Source organism: Peromyscus maniculatus, chromosome 12 (genome assembly GCF_049852395.1).
Source record: "Peromyscus maniculatus bairdii isolate BWxNUB_F1_BW_parent chromosome 12, HU_Pman_BW_mat_3.1, whole genome shotgun sequence".
Taxonomy (NCBI): domain Eukaryota; kingdom Metazoa; phylum Chordata; class Mammalia; order Rodentia; family Cricetidae; genus Peromyscus; species Peromyscus maniculatus.
The window spans coordinates 20,935,057-20,955,492 of record NC_134863.1 but is presented as its reverse complement, the minus strand read 5'-3'; the positions used below and the strand labels follow the sequence as shown (position 1 = coordinate 20,955,492).

The following is a 20,436-nucleotide window of genomic DNA, read 5'->3' as shown; positions in this document are numbered from 1 at the left end:
GGAAAGATCCTTACCTCATGGCCAGGAATGAGGCCAAGTCAGGAGAGGAAGGGACCTGGCACAAAATATACCCTTTAAAGGCATGCCTCCAGCCATTTACCTCCTCCAGCCAGGCCCCAAATGTTATCTCATTCGGCTGTGAGCTCAATGGATTAATTAGTTGATGAGATTAGCACTGTCATGATCTAGCCACTCAACTGATCTAGCTTGCTCAACCGGACTATAGACTGAAGACCAAGCCTTCAACATGTGAACCCTTTGAGGATTGTCTTGTTGTGGTCCGAGGTTTTGAATCAACTCAAGCATTCTGAATCAACTCAAGCAGACACATGAGGTTACTGAAAGGCAAGATTTAATGCAGGGCAGCGCAAAAGAAGGGGCGTAGGAGAGAGGCTGATCGATCAGGGCTTTAGAACAAACTCCAAAACTGAACTGTGACCCCAATGTCAATTGAAGCAAATATTTAAGCACAAAAAATCACAAACATTTGTTGCCAAGTTACAGTTGCAGTTTTTACCCATCAGGCTTTAGTGAGTAGGGGCTTCCTTGAATGTTCCGTCACTGTCAATCGACACACATGCAAGCTTTTCAGTCCAACCAATCAGATTCATTTGTTCCTTCTGATGTTAGGACCAGCCATGATGTTTCTAGAGAATTAAAGATGCATAATGACTATTTCTGTGGTTTAAGGAAAAGGTGGGTCAGCTATCGGAAGGTTCCCAGCTCCCCCAGGGCTTTGTGGGAACCTGAACTTTGTTTCACCCTACAGGTAAAATGGAGTCTGAAGTCCAAATGGCAGCACTTAGGACACGGTGCTTTTTGCCTGTTCCCAGCAGTCTTAGTTAGGGTTTCTATTGCCTTGTGTAAAGACCACGACCAAAAGCAACTCGGGGAGGAAAGGATTTATTTCATCCTCACTTGTCCATTATCCAGGAAAATCAGGGCAGGAACTAGAGGTAGGAACTTTTGCAGTAACCGTGGAAGAGAGCTGCTTACTGGCTTGCTCATCCTGTTTTTCTGTAGAACCCAGGACCACCTGCCCAGGGGTGGCACTGCTCACAGTAGGCTGGGTCCCACACCAATCATTAATTAAGAACATGCACTGCACACCTATGTACAGGCACATTTTATGGAAGCATCTTCTCAACTTAGGGTCCCTCTCCCCAAATGGCCCCAGCTGTGTCAAACTGATGTAAAGCTAGACAGGGCATGGAGTTACTTCTTATCTCAACCATGATCCTCAGTGAGCTTTGGGTATGATCCTTAACCTTTGCAATTCATTGGGATTATCTGAGGAGTGTCTATAAAATAATGTGGAGTGGTTATACATGTGAATTAATACTAATCAACTAATGCTGAACACAAGCATATTCTAGCAGTTGTGCCCGCATGTGTCCACTCAACCTGAACACATGTGTGTATGTACCAAAAGCCATATGAAGAATACCCCAAAGTGCATCATTTGTGCTAAAACTGCAAGCTATTCAAATGCCTTGTAACAGAGCAGTTTTGTCCAGTGTGTTTATAGTCAGTATCAGTCCATTCAAGTTGCTAGAACAAAATGCTTCAACTGAGGAACTTATAAGCAGCAGAATGTTTGGTTCATGGTTCCTGAGGTGAGGAACTCTGAGATCAAGGTGCCATCAGACCTGGCATCTGGTCTTCTAGGTGCTATCTTCTTCTTGTGCCCTCACTGGCAGGAGGGGCAAACATGCTCCCTCCAGAGTCTTCTCGGAGTACAAATCCCATTGCTGGTAGCAAAGCCCTCATATACTAATCTCGTCACGGTGCCTTTAATCCCAGTTCTTACTTGAGAGACAACAGTAGGCAGATTTCTGTAAGTTCAAGGCCTGTCTAGTCTACACAGTAAATTCCAGGACAGCCATGAGTAAACATTGAGACCCTATTTCCAAAATAAAGTGTTTACTTATTTATTAGGGGGAGCATGCTCACTTGCATGCACACATGCACATACATTTCATGGCAAAGCAGAGACATCACTCATGGCCTTGTCTTAGTCTGATCGGTCCTCAAGATAGCCTAAATAAAGTGCCCAAATGTTCAAATAACTGCCCCAGATTTTGGTTCTCTGGACCAGCACAAACTACCACCTTTTCTTTTCCTAATGGCCGCATCAGACATCCAGGCACCTGCTCAGTTGCCAGTGTGAGTACCAGCTCTACCAGCAGCTAGGGGGTCAGGCTTGGTAAGTGACTCCCTTTTAGGACTCTAGGTGACGACATTGGAGGTTGCAGGATTGGCTGTGAAAAAGGGGAGAGCAGTGGTTCCCAACCCTGGCTCCACAAGGTAGACTAGACGTCTCTCCATCTTCACCAAGGACTCTGCTGCAGAAGCAGTCGGGAAACTGAGGTGGTGTTCCTCCTGGTGCTGAGAATCCCAAACTTCCTCCATCTCCTCAGCTGGGCTACAGGACTGAGTTAAGATTCTACACCTTGAGCGCTGCTAGCTCCCCAGGATCTCCACCCCTCCAAAACCACCTCCTTCTGCCCTCTAATCCTGTGAGGTTCTCTTCAGGAGCAAAGACATCTTCAGGTTCTCCGGAGGCTGGCAGAGACCGGGAACTTCCCCTGAAAGGGGCTGGCTGCTTTCACATCCACACAAAAGCAACCTGAACTAGTGCAGGAACCACTGTGAAGGGTGACAGGCTGGTCCTGGTGCCCAGCTGAGCCTGGAGTCCGCATTAAAGGGCAGCAGCTCTTTATAAAAGGAGCAGGGCCAGGCCTTAGCAGGGTGTTCAAAAGTGTCCCCGAGCTGAGAAAGCCTGAAACATTTTGAGCAGCTCTCAATAAATGCTGTTCTTCTCTTTACTTCAAGAAGCAAAATTAAGGGCAGGAGAAATGGCCCAGCCGTTGATAGCACTGACTGCTCTTCCAGAGGACCTGGGTTCAATTCCCAGCACCCACATGGCAGCTCACAACCATCCATAATTCTAGTTCCAGGGCATCTGGCACCCTCATGCAGGACAAACACTAATGCACATAAAACAAAAGCCAACAAGAAGCAAAATTAAGTTCTGAGAAAATAAAGCTGCCTGTTCCAGACCCGCCTGTGGAAGAACTTTTTCTAAGTAATTTTGTTCAGCTCTCTGGGTTTGAGGCTGTGGAAACTGAGGCCAAGAGAGAAGTGACTGCCTCGGTTCCCAGAGCTAGTTAGAGGCAGAAAGTCATGTGTGGTGGAGAAAATACTGTCTCTGGCATCAGACAAGCCTTGGACCGGCCACACTGCGCTCTCCAACCTTGACACATCCCTTTGTCTCTCACTGTAAACCGTAAAGGGAGCACAGCACGTCGCAAAGCTTTCGTGAGCACTAGGGAAATGCAGATGAAATGTCCAACACACACCAGTGCTCACAACCAAAGGGAGTCTAATTAGAGTAGCAATGCCCACGGAGGAAATCTGTCCCATTCAATGACAGGTGGAAAGCCACAGTAAAGAGAAGTGCTGGGCACTGTCCCTGAGTGGTTGACAGACAAGCTGTTAGCTTTCTCTGGAGCTGTGTTCATGGTTCAAGAGGGTCCTCCTTGTCCTTCACGACTTTCTCCCTAACTGGGCAAAGGCTTCTGAATGCTTCAGAAAAAGTAACCAGTGAATAATGTGATGCCTCCGTCACCCCCAGAAGACTGGGACTAGTGACCACGGTACTAATTTCATACAGTCTCTCATTTAACAGAGATTTAAGCATCTACCCCTTGCCGGACTCTGAGCTTGGTGCTGAGGATATGGTAGTGAATAAATATGATGCTGGCCCTCGCCGAGCTGAGGCTCTAGAGAATTCTAACAATTTAAGGGAAAGCGGGGTTGATGTCGAGCTCCATAGCCCTCCATAGCCCTCCATAGCCCTCCACACAGAAGGCTCTCCCTTTACACCACATCCCTCCAGCTCTCTTCCCCCAACTGGCCCTTTCTCTCTAAGCCACGCCTCTTCTTTAATCGAGGGAGCTAAAGCCAAATGAAGCTTGTGTTTGGAGACAAGGAATCTGACGTTTTCAATGAAGAAATGATAAACTCCTTCTCTAAGTTATACAACCACTCTGATTAAGCTGTGTGTGTGTGTGTGTGTGTGTGTGTGTGTGTGTGTGTGTGTGTGTGTGTGTGTGTGCTGTGGGCATGCATGTTACGGCTGATGGATTTCTTTCTAAGCATGGCTGGCCTGCCCTGGGAAGGACTTCTCACCCCCTCACCAGGGCACAGGTTTTGGGGAGTGTCTTTTTGGCAAACAGCACCCCAGCCCCACCCCTTTTATCAGTTGATTTCAGCTGTGAAAAGAAACAAAAGAACAGTAAGTTTGTTTAGTGAGCGCCCCTTTTCTGAAGCCAACAGGGAGAACAGGATTGGGACCAAGAGCAGGCTGCCTTGGGTTCAATGGTTAACCAGGCAGATTAATAAATGGCAGAAGGAGGAAACAGGGAGTAAAGAGGCAAGGAGAAATGTCTCCTGGTGGTTCAAAAGCCACGGAGATTTTACCTAGATCTGCGTGACCTGGGGTTAAAAGGTCCGGGGGTGGGGGGTGGGGGGGCGGCTCTCATCAGATCCCAGGCTGAACCTGCGCCTCTCAAGAGCGTCACCTGGCTCCTCTCAGGAGCGCAGCAGCCTGACACTGAGCCAGACAGACAGACAGGCAGACTGTCCCTGCCACTGAGGCTTCAGGCTCTACCCCACCCCACCCCACCCCACCCCACCCCACCCCACCCCACCCCACGGGCTTCTCCCCTCCCAGGGAGCAGGCTCCTCATCTCCCAGCTCTCTCTCCAGCACAGCTTAGGTCAGGTAGTGAGCTTTGGGCCAGGTGAGAACTTCTGGTGGATATAAATCAGAAAGAAACCATTATATCCTCTGCCCTGACTCACTTTAAGAGTTTTGGCAAACACTCTCATCCCCCCTTTGGCTCAGTTTCCCTGTTGTGGTTGCCCAACTTTTTGCCTTAAAGGATCAGATATTAAACATTTGCAGCTGCAGGCCATGTAGCTGGTGTCTGTCTCAGCCACCCAACTCTGCCACTGACGTGTAAAGGCAGCCAGAGGTGGTGTGTAACGAATAGACGAAGGTATGTTTCATTAAAGCTTTATTGACAAAACAGGGAGAGGACAGGTTACCAAAACACTGCCGTTTACCATCTCCTAGACTAAACTCTCAAAAATCAAATGGTCCTGGATTACCTTACGGAGAGAACATGGAGACCCACTTAGACGGCATGCTCCAAGACTCCAGAGTCTGATCACGGTGGGGCCGAAACTGCAGACCAAGTGGCCTGCCTTGGGTTTACCACGGCTCCCAATTATTCCAGAGGTGGAACACCAGCTGGTTTTGTCTTGTGGGGCTGACCCTGAGAGTCACTCTCCCTGTGTGACTTAGAGAGGGACCGAGCACTCTCTGACTGTTTCAGGGGGACTTTCTGAAGCACTGAGGATGCAGACCATGAGCTAAAGAATACTGCAAAAAAAAAAAAAAAAAAAAAAAAAAAGAGGGGGGGGGGAGGTGGTAGAGAGTATCACATGCCTCCTTCAGAACCTGAGGGAAAACTTGTGCCGAAGAGGAGGGAACTTCCTACCTATTCCACATTTGACGTCACACGTTCACGTCCACACTTACTGACCTTGGTGTCACACAGCTGTCTCTGGGGGTTGAGGGCGCGCCCTCAGCACATGCTTTTCCTGTGTCAAGACATGTCACCCCGTGGGTTCTTCCCAGATGAACTCTGCGGCATGTTCTTCTGTGGCTGAGGTGGTATGGCTGGTCCAACATGGCTGCTCGTCACAAGCCTTGCTTCTGTGATGTGTTTCCCTTCGAGCCACCTTATGTAAATTTATACAGGGACGTTCTGTTCCTTGGCTGAAGAGACCCTGGGAGCTTTTATGATGCGAATCCATTTTCCTCTTTGTCCTCAGCCTCTGCCTTCCAGAAGGGAGAGGCTAAGGCTAAGGTCCAACTGGGTGAGGCAACACCTCTTTAACTGAGATTTTCAAGGGCCCCTAGGACCAGGCCAGTGTGACCCACCTTTCCATACACCACCCGCCCTCTCCCTGTGTGGCCCTCTCCCTGGCCACAGGATCTGGCGCAAAAGTGACCACAGCTGTGCCACAGTCACCTCTAAAGGTGACGCGGCACACAGATGATGGCCTCCGCTGTCCTGTTTGTGGTGGCAAGGGTTTGCAGCAAGACACGGCGTGAGAGGAAGGAAGCCTGGGAACTGCTGTGCCTCGGAGAGATTTTTCTTGCCAAGTGAGGAAGCGAGATGTTGACTGCCTTCAGCATGGGTGTAGACCGGGTCTGGGGAACTCTCTGCAGAGGATCCAGGGAAGGTGTAAGGAGCTAATAGTGAGACCACATTTTCTATCTGCAGGGTCGGCTCAACATGAGCAGCAGACCAGTTGGGGGGCTGCTGAAAACATGGCCATGGCGTCCTGCATAGAGACTCGTCGCCCATCTGAGTGACGCCCTCCCTCCCTCTGCTCTCTTCTCTCCCACAGCCCACCCCTTCCTCCGGACAATCTCCACAGTAGCTGTGTTCCGGTGTTCCCATCTGTCTTCCAGAACCTTCCCTGGCTTCTTTGTCAAAGACCTGGGCTTCCATTTGGTCTTTCCATTCTGGTCCCCAGGCTCTTCTTGTATTTCTGCTGCGCATGTCCCAAGTAGGCAGGGGTACTCACCAGGACAGGAACCCTGTATTCATTATTACCATCTCCCGGGCTCCTCCTCTTTGAGGCAACTGATAAACATGTGACCAGAGAAGTGAGTCGCCTTGTAAGACAGGAAGTTGACCCTGGTTTCCTGTATGTCCAAGTCCCAACTCCCACTACCTACTGAAGTGACTTAAAATAAAATTTAAAAATTTTTTGCAGATTAATCACATCAAGAACCTTTAGATGAGAGCCAGGTGGTGGTGGCAGTGGCAGCGGCGGCAGCGGCGCTCGCCTTTAATCCCAGCACTAGAGTAGCAGAGGCAGGTGGATCTCTGTGAGTTCAAGGTCAGCCTGGTCTACAGAGAGAGAGAGTCCGAGGACAGCCAGGGCTCCACAGAGAAACCGTGTCCCAAAACTCTTCCCCGCCCCCAAAAGGAGAAAGAAAACACAGACCTACATTCTGTGAAAGCAAGAGATTTACAAGCCCAGAAGCCAGGAGAGGGGCAAGGGGTGAATTTCCCATCCTTCACAGCAAACATAAGACCAACAAAATGGGCCCCAAACTTGAGCAAACATAAAACCAAGATGACAAAACTGTAGAGGACCACACAGGAGTAAGTTGTCATGACTGTGGATTAGGCAATGGTTTCTCAGATACACACCAAAGGTGTGAGCAGCAGAAGAAAAACTGGGTGAGTTGGATTTCATTGATAATAAAGATATTTGTGTCACAGAGGACACCAGCAAAAAGGCACAAAGACTAGTGTCAGAATGGGAACCAGTTGTAAAGCCAATATGGGATGAGGGATTTATATCTAAAATATGTAAAGGAGGAGCTGGAGAGATGGTTCACTGGTTAGGAGCACTGATTGCTCTTCCAGAGGACGTGGGTTCAATTTCCAGCATCTACCTGGTAGCCCATAACCATCTAACTCCAGTTCCATCAAAACATCTATCTATCTATCTATCTATCTATCTATCTATCTCTATCTATCTATCTATCTATCTATCTATCTATCTATCTATCTATCTATCTACCTATCTACCTATCGTCTATCTATATAACCTAAAACTCAACAAAGACCTGGCATAGTGGTGCACACCTTTAATCCCAGTACTCAAGAGGTGGAGGCAGGTAGATTTTGAGAGTCTGAGGCCAACCAAAGCTACATAGTGAGACCCTATCTTTAAACGAAACCCAAACAAAACAAAAAACAAATCTCAATAATAAAGAGACAACACAGCCTGGCTATGGTGGCACATGCCTTCAATCTCAGCACTTGAGAGGCAGAGGCAGGCAGATCTCCGTGAGTTCAAGGACAGCCTGGTCTACAAACTACAAAGCAAGTTCCAGGACTGCCAGGGCTACAACAGAGAAACCCTGTCTTAAAAAAAAAAAAGACAATACAATTCAAATTAGGCAAAGTATTACATATGATTTCCTCCAAAACTATAACAATAATCAAAAAATAAAACTAATGAAAAGATGGATAAGTGGCCATTAGTGAAGTACAAATAAAAAAATACTCCAGACCCACCAAGAAAGCTGTAATAAAAAAGAATAGGGAAGAAAACATGTTGGTGATTATGGGAGAAATCAGAATTTGGACGTCCATTTGCCTTGTTAGCTTAGCTTGACTTTCTCCAAGACCTGAGACATCAACGGTGCTATCAACAGATCTGTGTCCCCCTAACACTAGACCACAATGTGCTGTATTTGGTGCTCTCACAGGAAGAGACCAGAAGCTCCTCCACATGGAAACACAGCCAGAAGGCTTCCATTTGCAAGCCAGAAAGAGACCCCTCACCCGTTACCAAGGCAATCAAAGCCCACATCTTAGACTTCTGGCTTTCAGAAACACAAGAGACAAATTGTTGTAGTTGAAACCATCTGCTTTGTGGTCTTCTGTGGAGCCATCCTGAGTTGAGAGAGATGGAGTGGTTGGGATATATTTCCAGCCACCCACAATTTACACAAAACTTGTAGTAGCAGGTAGATCCAAGGGACTCTTTGGTCAGGCAGTCTAGCCAGGTTCAGGGAGAGACCCTGTCTCAAAAAAATAGGGTGGAGAATGATGAAGAAAGACATTTGATGCTAACACCTGTTTCCATATTCTCACACACAGTGGAGCAAGCACATTCACCACACATGTACACACATAAAAAGTAAAACTCAACTTCTAAGCCCTGCCTTCTGGGAGTAGAATCTAGTCATCTTGGGAAAGGGACATACCAGTCTGGATTTTGCTCCCAGGAGACAGGGTTAGCAGCCTGAGCCTGGAGGACCTGCTTAGGACAACCATCTCAACTTGCAGATGAGGAAACTAAACAATAGAGAGGCAGAGATTCAAGGTCACCCGTGCATTGGCAAAGTCAGCCTGGACCGGGATCCTGGTCCCTGGAGACTATCACCTCTCTGGTGTGTTGGCACTGGAAAGAGCATGCGCCACAGACAGAGACACAGAGACCTGCAGTGAGCGGGAACATGAGGAGACAGATGTGGATTTGGTCTTGGTGAGCCTTCATTTGGAGGTAGGCCTGTACAAAGAGTAAGTAGGAATCCTTAGGAAACAGAAATTCCATAAGCGAACGGGGAATTCCCAGATGAAGGGGATGGTTCACAAAGCTCTGGCTGATGGCAAGAATTTATGAGCAGAAAGATAGGGAATGCCAGCCCTATGGGCTGCTGCCAGCCCTATCCAGGGCACCCAGGCTCTGCGGATGCAACCTTGAGAAAAAGCTGCAATGACTGATCAGGGAACTAGTGTTCTTTTGTAAACCATAAATCACTCAGTAATGTCCCTGGGCACATAAAGAGAGGGGCAATAAAGGCTCATATAGTCATTTAAAACTTGCCCTAATTCAAGAAGCAAGGAAGGAATTACAGTCTTTATAAAGCAGCAGGAAATGTGGCTACTTATGACTCATGTTCAGAGCAAGGGGATTCATCTCATTGGGAAAATGTGTGCATGCCCCCAAGGCCCAGGGTACGAAGATTCACTTTTCCAGGACCCCCAATTGGTTCATCCAATTCCCTGATGGCTATCCTTTTTGGTGGCCACTACTTTTAATGAACGTGAAAGAGAAATTAAAAATAAAATGAAAACAAACTCCTGGTCAGAAATGGTGCCTTTCTGGATGACTCAGTGAATGTCTGCAGGCTCCTCTGTGCTGGGAGTCAGATGAACAAAGCATACCTCACTCCATCTTATCAGGGCCCAGCCATCATGTCCCAGGCTTTTCTGGAGGGCAGACGTGGCTGTAGATAGCAGGACCAGATATGAGCAGCTCCAGGTAATGCCAGAGGCTGTCCCTGCCTGGGACCTCTTCTACCTCTGGCCCAGGTCCCAGGCCCCATCTCATTCTTCCTCCTGTACAGCCCCCGGCTCTCAGTGTCTTTGTACAGATCCATCTCAGGCAGTGCTTTCTTCTAAACAGGTCCCCGTAGGAAGGTGTTATGGGTCTTTGAAGATGTCAGGAAGATGCTGAGGGAGGCCTTAAGCACTGCTGTAGTTCCTTTTTTTTTTTTTTAAACTTTTTGGGGACCCGCCACCCAGCTCCCAAATAAATACACAGAGACTTATTCTTACTTATGTATGTCCAGCCTTAGCTTGGCTTGTTTCTAGCCCGCTTTTCTAACTTAAATTAACTCATTTCTTGCTAACTACATTTTTTCTGGGCCTTTTTACCTTTCTTTATTCTATAGATTTCTTACTCCATGGCTGGGTGGCTGACTCCTGGCCTCCTCCTCTCCTTCTCCTTTTCTCTCTCCTCTCTCCTCGCTCTTGATCTAGATTTCTCCTCCTCCTATTCATTCTCTGCTTGCCAGCCCCATCTATTTCTCTCTCTTGCCGAGCCCTTCAGCTCTTTATTAGACCAATCAGGTGTTTTAGACAGGCAAAGTAACATGGATTTACAGAGTTAAGCAAATGCAACATAAAAGAACGCAACACATCTTTGCATCATTAAACAAATATTCAACAGCATAAATGAATGAAACACATCTTAAACTAATACACTACAACATACTGTGCACTCTGGAAGGCAGTTTGGACCCATGGGTAGACATCATATATGAGACGTGGTGTCTTAAATGTAGGAGAGAGGTAAGGGATAGGTCTAAGACAGCTTTCAGGTCCACAGAGAAGACCCTGCTTTCTGCTGGGTTCCTGGAATTAGGACTTGAGGATGGGACTGTGACGGTAATGAGTGAGCAGAACCATGAGCAGATGGAGTAGCCTGAATGAAGACAGAGGACAGATGAACCAGAACTCACCAGCTCTCACTGGCTCACATCCTTCCTGTTCCCTCTGGGAGACACAGCAGGATCTCAGAGTTCCCTTGATGTTCAGATCTCTGACCCCAGCTCCCTGTTGCTTATCAGATGAGAAGTGGCTAAACCCTGCCTTGCAGGATCTCAAAAACTTGAATGCAAAGTGGACAGTGAGCTCCAGGCCAGCCTGAGCTCCAGAGTGAATGAGAACCTGTCTCAACCCATCTCCTCTTATCTGAATGCAATGGGAAAGCTCTGAAGGATGGTGTCTTCCCCTCGGGTTTGCCTTCTAGCATCTCTGACATCCTTACTCTGCAGGAAGCTGTGTTTCCTGGGCCACTGGTTCCCCTGCTCCTGCTTCACCATCTGCATTAAGTATCCTTCATCCCTGGTGTAGATGTCTGGTCCTGTCCCATCCCAGGATAGAAAGGAAGTTCCCTTCTCTAGAAGACCAGTGTGTCTTCTTCCTCTCTGGGCAATGGATACCAGCCTCCATGGTTAATCTCTGCCCAGCACTGGGCTGTGAGCCCCTAAAAGGAGCTACAGGGACTCAGTAGGCACCTTAGGAGACACATTTGTAAGGAACAGTGGAACACTGAGGCCTCGGATGGCACAGAGACCAGGGTTAAAAAGCAAGGGTCAGAAGTATTTCATGAGGCTGACTGGAAAGAAAAAAAGTGTAGAGATGTGACAGTTCAGTCTGAGACGGGTAAAGGATGGGCACTTGGAGAGAAAGGAGCCACATGCTCAGACAGGGCCTCTTAGAGACTGCACAGTCCTCCCATCACCCAGAGTGCTGCCCATCATATCCCTAAAACCAGACACATGCCCCAGAGCTGCTGGATGAAAGCCTTGGATGGGGGGTTATTGGGGAGCGGCGGCGGCAAGTTGATTCACAGATATGGGGGGTCAGGCACTGCCCTCTCCAGATTTTTAGCAGGATGGGTGGTATGTTTAAAAGAGAGAGCCTAGGTCACATTCAGAGACTTTGGCACCGAATCTTTCAGTGGTGGTAGATGTGCTGGCAAACATTTGTAATCCTAGTGCTCAGCAGACATAGGCAGGAGAGTCACCGCAAATGTTAGGTCATCCTGGTCCTTATAGGAAGTGTCAGGCCACCCAGGGCTATTATATCCAGATTCTGTCTCAAACAACAACAACAAAAACAAACAAACAAACAACAACAACAACAAAAAAAAAAAAAAAAAAAACAAGCCGGGCAGTGGTGGCACACGCCCTTGATCCCAGTACTCAGGAGTTCGAGGCTAGCCTGGTCTATAGAACAAGTTCCAGGACAGGCTCCAAAGCTACACAGAGAAAACCTATCTCAAAAACAAAACAAAACAAAACAAAAATTAAAACAAACAAACAAACAAAAAAATCACCCACAAACAGAAGTCTTCCCAGAATCCTCCTGTTCCTTCCTGTGATTCCCATAAGCCTAGCGTGTCTGGTTCTGCTCTCCTTAGCAGCTGAGTCTTACCAAAGGCAGCAGCCTCTGGGTCCTCCCCTGTCTCTGCTCCTGCCACTCCCTCCTGCAACAGGACATCTGCACAAGCTGTGGTCCCCAACCGACCATAGCTAAATGTAAGGAAAGCAGGGCGGGAGGGTGGGCATGAGTCCCAGGTGCCTGGGAAGAAAGGACAGGTGTGAGGACATTAAAATTAAGTGAGTGCATCCGGGGGTGGTGGCGCATGCTTTTAGTCCCAGCACTCTGGAGGCAGAGGCAGGTGGCTCTCTGTGAGTCTGAGGCCAGCCTGGTCTACATAGAGAGTTCCAGGACAGCCGGAGCTATATAGACAAATTCTGTCTCAAACAAACAAACAAAAAATAAAATACTAAATGGATGGGGGCTGGAGAGATGGCTCAGCCGTTAAGATCACTTGTTACTCTTCCAGAGTGCCTGGCTTTGGTTCCTGGAACCAACATGGCAGCTCACAACTGGCTGTAACTACAGTTCCAGGGAATCCGAAGTCCTCTTCTGACTTCCACAGGCACCCGGCATGCCTGTGATAGGCGTAATTCCATGCAGGCAAGACCCTCATACACATAAAAAATAAATATTTTTTTTGAAGAATAAATGGATGTTACTTTTTTATACCAACTCAAGAGTGTGCAAAACTGAAGGGAGAGAAGAAAAGGCTGACCTGTGCAAATGGGATGGGTTAATATGTGCTAAGCATCTAGAGCAGAATGGAGCTCCTGGGAAGTAGACAATACATATTAACCATGTCATTTTGCCCTGCATATCCTATTGGCTTTTCTATCCACAGTCATTCTATCACAAACTGAAAATATATGACCAAAAAACCCAAACTGTGTCGGGGGTCTGGGGCTCCGTCAATAAGGTGCTTGCCACACATGTCGGAGGGTGTGAGTTTGAATCTCTAGAACCCATGTTAAAAACTGGGTCTGTGCCTGTAATCCCAGAGCCGGAAAGGGAGAGCCGAGAGGATCCTCGTCTTGATTGCTTGCTAGTCGAGCCAAATCTGTGAGCTCTAGGTTCAGTGAGAGACCACACCTCAAAAAATAAGGTGAAGAGTGATTGAGGAAGATACCTGTTGGTCTCTGGTCTCGATGGTGTACATAACACAACACACACACACACACACACACACACACACACACACACACACACACAAAGTGTCTGAGCCAGGCATGGTGGTGCATGCCTATAATCCAAGCACTTGGGAGGCAGAGGCAGGAAGAGCAGGGGTTCAAGGCTAGCCTGCGCTATGTAGTAAGACATTAAAGGCAATAACAACAATGAATGTGTCTGTAGCAAACATGCACAGCCTGTGTTTTCCCATAGTTTTTCCTTAAGTAATGGTATGGCCGCTATCGGTAGCATATCCACTCTATTGGGTACTGTCTGTAATCAGAAGAGGACCTAAGACATAGGAAGATGTGCACAGACACGATACCACTTTACATAAGGGACTTGAGCATCTGAGGCTTTGGGTATCCTCAGGGAATCCTGGGAGCAATCTTCCAGGGATAGCAAGGAACCACTGTACCAGCATTACTATTGATCTGAAATAATACCACCCATGCCAGCAGACACTTTATTTGATTTATCATAGGAGGGTGAAATCATAATATCAGATGGGAAAATCGTTTGCGCATTAGAATAATTGTATATGCTGATATTAGTAAAAGCAAAGCAAAGGTATCCATGAAGGAATGGAAAGAAAGCCAATACAGAGACTTGAGACTACACGTTTGTGTTCAGGTCCCGTGGCAGAAGCAGGGCTGACCTTCTCTCTAGTCCAGCTGTCTCATTGCAGAGACACAGAGGACTCCCAAGAGAAAGCGTGTTGACTGGGGTTTGCACTCTTCAGCTGCAAATGTGCAGAGATCATCCAGGTCCAGAAGTCTCATGCAGCTAAGACCGCAGGACTCCAGACTGAGGAGAACCCAGCCTAGCTCCTTGGTATTGGCCGAGCCTCGTGGTGATGCCTAAAACCCTTCGCTCTGGCAGAGTTCGGTGACATCTCTTCCTCGGTGGCTGGGCAGAGGGCTCCAGTTACCGAGGATCCCAGGCTGGCAGTTCAGAAAGGAGCCACATCATCTGGCCCCAGCAGCTTCCCACGACCTTGACGGACTGCACAAAGGTGATGGGCAGGGCCCAAGGGTGCTGTGAAGACGGAATTAATAGCCCCCCCTTGGTGACCCTGCCCTGCCAGGTGTCGATGCATGGGGTGGCTACCCCATTCCCTTTCCTAACACTCTGGGTATCTCTAGAGTCCGGAGTGAAGAACCGAAGATTTGCAGGGGCTTAGGAGGGAGCACGCTCTCCTGGAGTGAGGCCCCTCAAAATGAAATCAGATGTGACTGGCTACTTCCGGGTTATGACGCAATCAGCGACTCCGTGGAAACTTGGAAGCGGAGGGCCGTAGGACAGCCAATGGCCAGAGACTGCAAAGAACTGTAAATAATCCTAGGTGAATGAATGTGGTCCTGCTGACCCGGTGGATTTATAGCCTGTCTCCAATAATGTGCCCTTTCATCTGGACGGCTGCATTCCCAAACTGCAGTCTAGACAGGAACCGATGCTGCCACCTTCCCGTTTACCCCTTTCACTTTTTTATCCACACTGCCGTGGTGTTAGAAGCGGCCTGTGCTTCCAGGGTGCTTTGGTGCGGACTCAGAGGTTTAGTCACTTCTTCCAGGCAAGGAGGCTGTGTGTGTGTGTGGGGGGGGGGGGCGGACACAGCGCTCCCCTGGGGATGAGGCCGTCTTTGTCTCCATCACCCCAAGAGGAAGACAAGTCCAGTCATGCCTGCCGCCCCGCGCCTCTTCTTGGTTCCTTTCATGAGAGCTCTGAGCTGGTTTCGGTGGCTTTCATCAGACCTGAAACTGGCCCTCCCCAGTGCCTCCCGAAGCTGCAGGCAGGCCCGGGCTGACAGGCCAGGCTGGGAATCTGGGCGATAGTAAATAAGGTTCTGGGGGGGACCACAGAAGTCCACTGCTCTGCCCAGGCAGGCCCACCCTCTGGGTGGTCAGAGGAGCCGGGACTCGGTATCGATTTTCTCACTAGGGAAGTCTGAGAGCTTTGCCCCTCTGGAGGCCTCTCTTCTCCCATTGGTTTAGGTCTTGGGGGCTGGGATAGCTGCCTGGAAGAGGGCAGGAGGGGTGAGCCAGGAGCTAGGAGCTTCCGTAGTGTGGCACGTGAGAAGAGGACCAATGGAGCCATGGTTCTGCAAGCTAGAAAATAGATGATTTAGGAAACAGACACTATCGACTTCAGACAGCTGCCGGAAGCACGGGACTCAGAATTCTCTCTCTCTCTCTCTCTCTCTCTCTCTCTCTCTCTCTCTCTCTCTCTCTCTCTCTCTCTCTCAGAAAGAAAGCTGGGCGTCCTGACCTGCACACCATTTTTTGTACTCCGTGTTCTATGTTCATGATCACTATGCCCCAGGGGCTGGGGAGAGGGTAGATGTCACAGGACACGGAGCAGAGGGCAAAGCCGTCACCACTGCAGACTGAGTGTCCTTGAGCAAATTTGAGAGCATCTCTGAAGCTCAGCTTCTTCGTCTACACAATGAAACTATCTCTACTTTTCAGGGGGTTGTTAAGGTTCGATTAATATACGCAGGTATCATACACCTGTGGCATGGTAGGCAGTAAATTGTCACAATTAGTATCTTTTATGAAACACCGCTCATCGGTACCCTCTTAACTCTCAGAAGACAGAGTTCCACGTGCATACTCAGTCAGCCTTCACCTTACCCTTAGCCAGGAGGGGGGTGGGGACCAGTATGTGCAGGCATGGAGAAGCCATGTTTGTTTGGTATTTCTAGCACATGCTCCCTGTTGGACGTTATACATACTAGCGCATGAGGTCTATGCAAACACCTAAATGGAAAGAGCTGGCCCTGAGGAACACAAGGAGCAGGTTACATTTTCTTCCTTTTAAAAGCCTTAGACAAGCCTGGTGACCTACCTGCAGAGGATCACCTAGCAACTGTACTTGGGGGCCAACATCTCTTTAAGGCATTTCTCCTTAAAGAGACCACCCTGATGAACAGACTGGGAACTCATACCTTCGGGGCTATTCGGGAATGTCCTCTTACAGGGTGTCCGTGAGGAGGGAGGGTTGAATTCTCCCATTAAGGAAATGCATTTCTCTGGGAGCCCTCTGCCGATTGCCAAATCCAAATCCCCACAGAGCAGATTCCTGTGAAAGTGAAGTCACAGGAAAGACCAGCTGCCACCCTCACAACCGTATTTTGCCCTCAGGCACTTCTGAAATTCTTCCTTGCTGGCCTACCCAGCTGCTGGGAGATGCTAGCAGGCCACTAGGACTTCAGTGTGAGGCCCAGGGACCATGCACGTTGTTCAAATGAACGGTCCTGTGAGCAGGGGACAGGCAGGTCCATGGTCCTAGGCCTTTGGTTTTTTGTTCTGCTCCAGGCATCCTGAGGGTGTTAATGGGACAGAGCCAGGGCCGGTTTCCCTGGGCCCTGGCACCTTTTTGAGACGATGATATGCGATGTGCGTTTGCTTCCCTGCTGGAAAAGTACCTTCTCTGAACAGAGTTAGTGAAGTTTTTCAGTCCCTGCTCCTTGGAGAGCGGGGACCTACTTTGAAGAGGGAATTGGAACACAAACAGTCATGTTTTGTAGGTATTATTGTTTATTTCCCCATGGCACCACAGCGTCCTCTGGAAAAATCCAACCAACACATCCGCTTCAAGTCGCAGGGAACTCCCCGGTGTTGACCCTCTGTCTGATTCCTGTGTGGTCAGAAGAGTGATGTTTCTCAGTGCCCACACTTATTTCCATGGTAAAATAATTCCACGCTGGGCTAAATCCCACTTACACACAAGTGTGCACCTGTTAAAATAGGTCATTTTTCACAGTTAATCTCCAGGATCCCACGGGCATGTGTGGGAACTCCAGACAAATGCAACCTGAATGTCACAAAGGGCATTCTTCTCTGATGAAGGGTGGGCCCAGGCTTCTCCAACCCTGTGCCTGAACTGAGCTGAGCTGAGATAAGGCGACCCACTTTCTGCTGGGAGACTAGACCATAGCTTCGTCTTAGCATCGAAGGCTGTGTGGACTAACATGGCCTTTTGGTCTCATATTTGAATTAGGCTCAAATGACTTTCCTCAGTGTCCTCAGTGATGTGGACAAAATGAAGGGATGAAGAAATGGGGAGACAGACAGATGAAAGGAGGGAGGGAGGGAGGGAGGGAGGGAGGGAGGGAGGGAGGGAGGGAAGGGAAGTTTGCAGAGACAAGTTCTCCAGCATGGGACGTTTTGTTCCCCGGGCTGCAGTCAATCAATCATCACTCTGCCACAAAGGTTAAGGCCAAAAAGTAAGTGCACAAAAGAGCACAAAAGAGTTTGGATTCTGAAACCTTGGCAGTGAGTCTCCCTTCCTTCTTCAGAGCCGCCGTGCTTCTGGGAACACAAAGACCCAAGTCAGTTTTCTGGGCATCACTTCAAAAACGTAAAGGATGGTGGCAAATGTAGGATCTGGGTTCCAGAGAGACAGGCCAAAGGTCCCCAAGGTAAGTGACAGAATCTTGGTTGTTTTTGTTGTTGTTTATTTGTTTGTTGGTTTTTGTCAACTTGACACAGGCTAGAGTTTATCTGGGAAAAGGAATCACAATCGGGAAAATGTCTCCATCATACTGGCTTGTAGGAGGGCAGCTTGCAGGGCATTTTCTCAATTAATGAATGAAGTGGGAGGGCCCAGCCTATGATGGGCAGCGCCATCTCAGAGCATATGGTCCAGGGTTGTGTAAGAAAGCAGGCTGAGCAAGCCACGGAGAGCAAGCCAGTCAGCAGCACTCTCCATGGCCTCTGCATCAGCTCCTGCCTCCAGGTTCCTGCCTCCAGAGTTCCTGCCCTGACTTCCCCTTCATGAGGGACTAAAGCTAAAAAGCTGAAATAAACCCTCCCCTACTCCCACAAGTTACTTTGGGTCATGGTGTTTTATCACAGCAGGACAGATGGCAGTCTGGGAAGCTTGGCTGGTGGACAGGGACAGCCTGTGTGTCACACACCCTTGTCCTCAAGGACTGTGAGGCCTGCTGGATGGCTCCTACTTGGGTTGGTAGTTCACCCTAAAGAGACCTGAGGAGAGTCTGGAGCAGAGGCACGGACAGCTGCCCATGGGCCACAGATCTCCAGGGAAAGACTTCATATTCAGGAAGGCAGATGCCAACTTTTCACCTTGAGCATGGTCATTAAGACACATGGGAATCCTAAATCTAAGCATGGGGTCTCCAAACCAATTTAAACCCTTTATCTGAGACATGTGTGAAGACAGAGATGAGGACAGGCTGACTCCTGTGCTGGAAGGACAGTGGAGGTTCCTATCTAGGGTGGGAGATAGCTCAATGCAGATGCCATAGATGCTTTAGCGGGCAAGTCCCTCCCACAGTGCTTCTACCACCTGCAGAATGGCCCCCCCACCCCCTGTGGGGGGGCAGTGATAGCTGAGGCCTTAAAAGATGTTCTCTGAGGGCGCAATCCACCCTCTCCATTCCGTTTCCCCTTCTCTCACATGGCCTTAGCATTCATCATCCTGAAGGACTTCAGAGTACACTTGGAAAAAACAAAACAAAACAAAAAAAAAACTGGTCCTTTCCTGCGGAGACTACAGCTGAGCAAGCTGGGAGCCAGGGTCTATTTGTCAAGAGCATGGCCGACTACATGAAAATAAAACCCTACAAAGTGGATTCAGTGCGAGGCCTCATCTCTGAAGGCTGAAGCAAACATCCAAGGTCTGAATCCCTGGAGCTGGCAACAGTTTACAGAGGACAGACATGGCAACCACCGGGCGGTTGCTGAGGGAACCCACAACCACGACATGGGCAAGATGAGTAGGAGCTGAGGACCTTTGACCTGGGGAAGAAAAGGCTGGGGGAAGCAGGAGAGCTGATGTCACATACCTGAGGGGCTGTCATGGAGAGGACCTGTGTCTGCTCCCTGTGACTCAGAGGCTAGGACATGGCCCGTGGGGTGGAGAGGAGTCCTGAGGCAGGTGGACGTTTGAAGTTCACAGTTCTCTCGCTATTTTGTACAATTGGTAGACACCAATAAAAGTTTTGTGTTTAAACATTACAAATAAAACCTGAATTAAAAAAAAAAAAAGTTGAGTGTTCTCCCCTTGTCAGAGATGTCCCAAAGGTGGGGGAGGACGGGCATGATGAGGTGGTCAGCTGCTGTCACTGGAGAATGGGTACAGGAAGCCACCAGACAAACTGGCTGTGGAGAGGAGCCAGCATGGGAGCTAGGGGTCCAGCCTCAGGCTGCACTCCGCCCAGAGTCCTGGATTCTCTCCTCCTGCTGCAAACACCCACACCTGATGTCCTAGTCAAACAGGCCGAGCTGTGAATGAGGAGAGTCTGCACCACAGTGGGTAGATTAATGCCAGACTCCTCCTGCGGGCTCCAGAATGAGAGGAAAGTTACCAAACAGATCCTTTTGCGAGCCTGGAAGTTGACTGAGGTGGAAGGTGCCTCCTCTGACCCCAGGAGCACCAACCCCTCCTGAGCCGGAAGGGAAGGGTCCCACGCCCCCCTGTCTGAGGTAAAGAGCAAGGCAGAGGTGGAACAGAGCCCTGCACTCCCTTGGCCCCTCCCGCCATCCTCTTGGGCATTGCTGGAGCCTCCAAGGACGACTTCAAGCGCACAGCTCTTTAGGGTTGCCCGGGCACACTGGTTGATGCTGTCCGTCCAGCAGAGTCAGTCCTGGGGTTGGGCTCGGGATTCTGTCCGTTCATCTCATCCCCTCTAGCTTGCCCCCTCTACCACATACTCCCTTTAATGGCAGAGTTGGAAATAGCCGTTTCAGAACTAAGGGGATCATTCAGTTGGCAGGCTCTTGTCTAGCTCCTGCCACAGGTAGGAATTTCAGTGCTGAGATGAAGCACTTAGCATTGGGGAGCCTAGAGAAAGGCAGCAGCCGAAGATGTCCGTAGGGACTTGTGGGTAGATGGATGCCCCAGTGTTATGGGGTTGCAGGAGGTAGGGCTGGCTCAGTTGGGGGTGGTGGTGTGTG

General features: G+C 49.1%; 1 long non-coding RNA gene across 1 annotated transcript; it reads left to right on the top strand.

Annotated features, from left to right (window-relative positions):
- The first annotated feature begins 14,556 nt into the window (after positions 1-14,556).
- Positions 14,557-19,527, top strand: LOC121821688 (uncharacterized). Its single transcript, XR_006062487.2, has 3 exons — positions 14,557-14,858; positions 17,814-17,936; positions 18,948-19,527. It is a non-coding gene; the product is annotated as an uncharacterized LOC121821688 (long non-coding RNA).
- Positions 19,528-20,436: the final 909 nt, after the last annotated feature.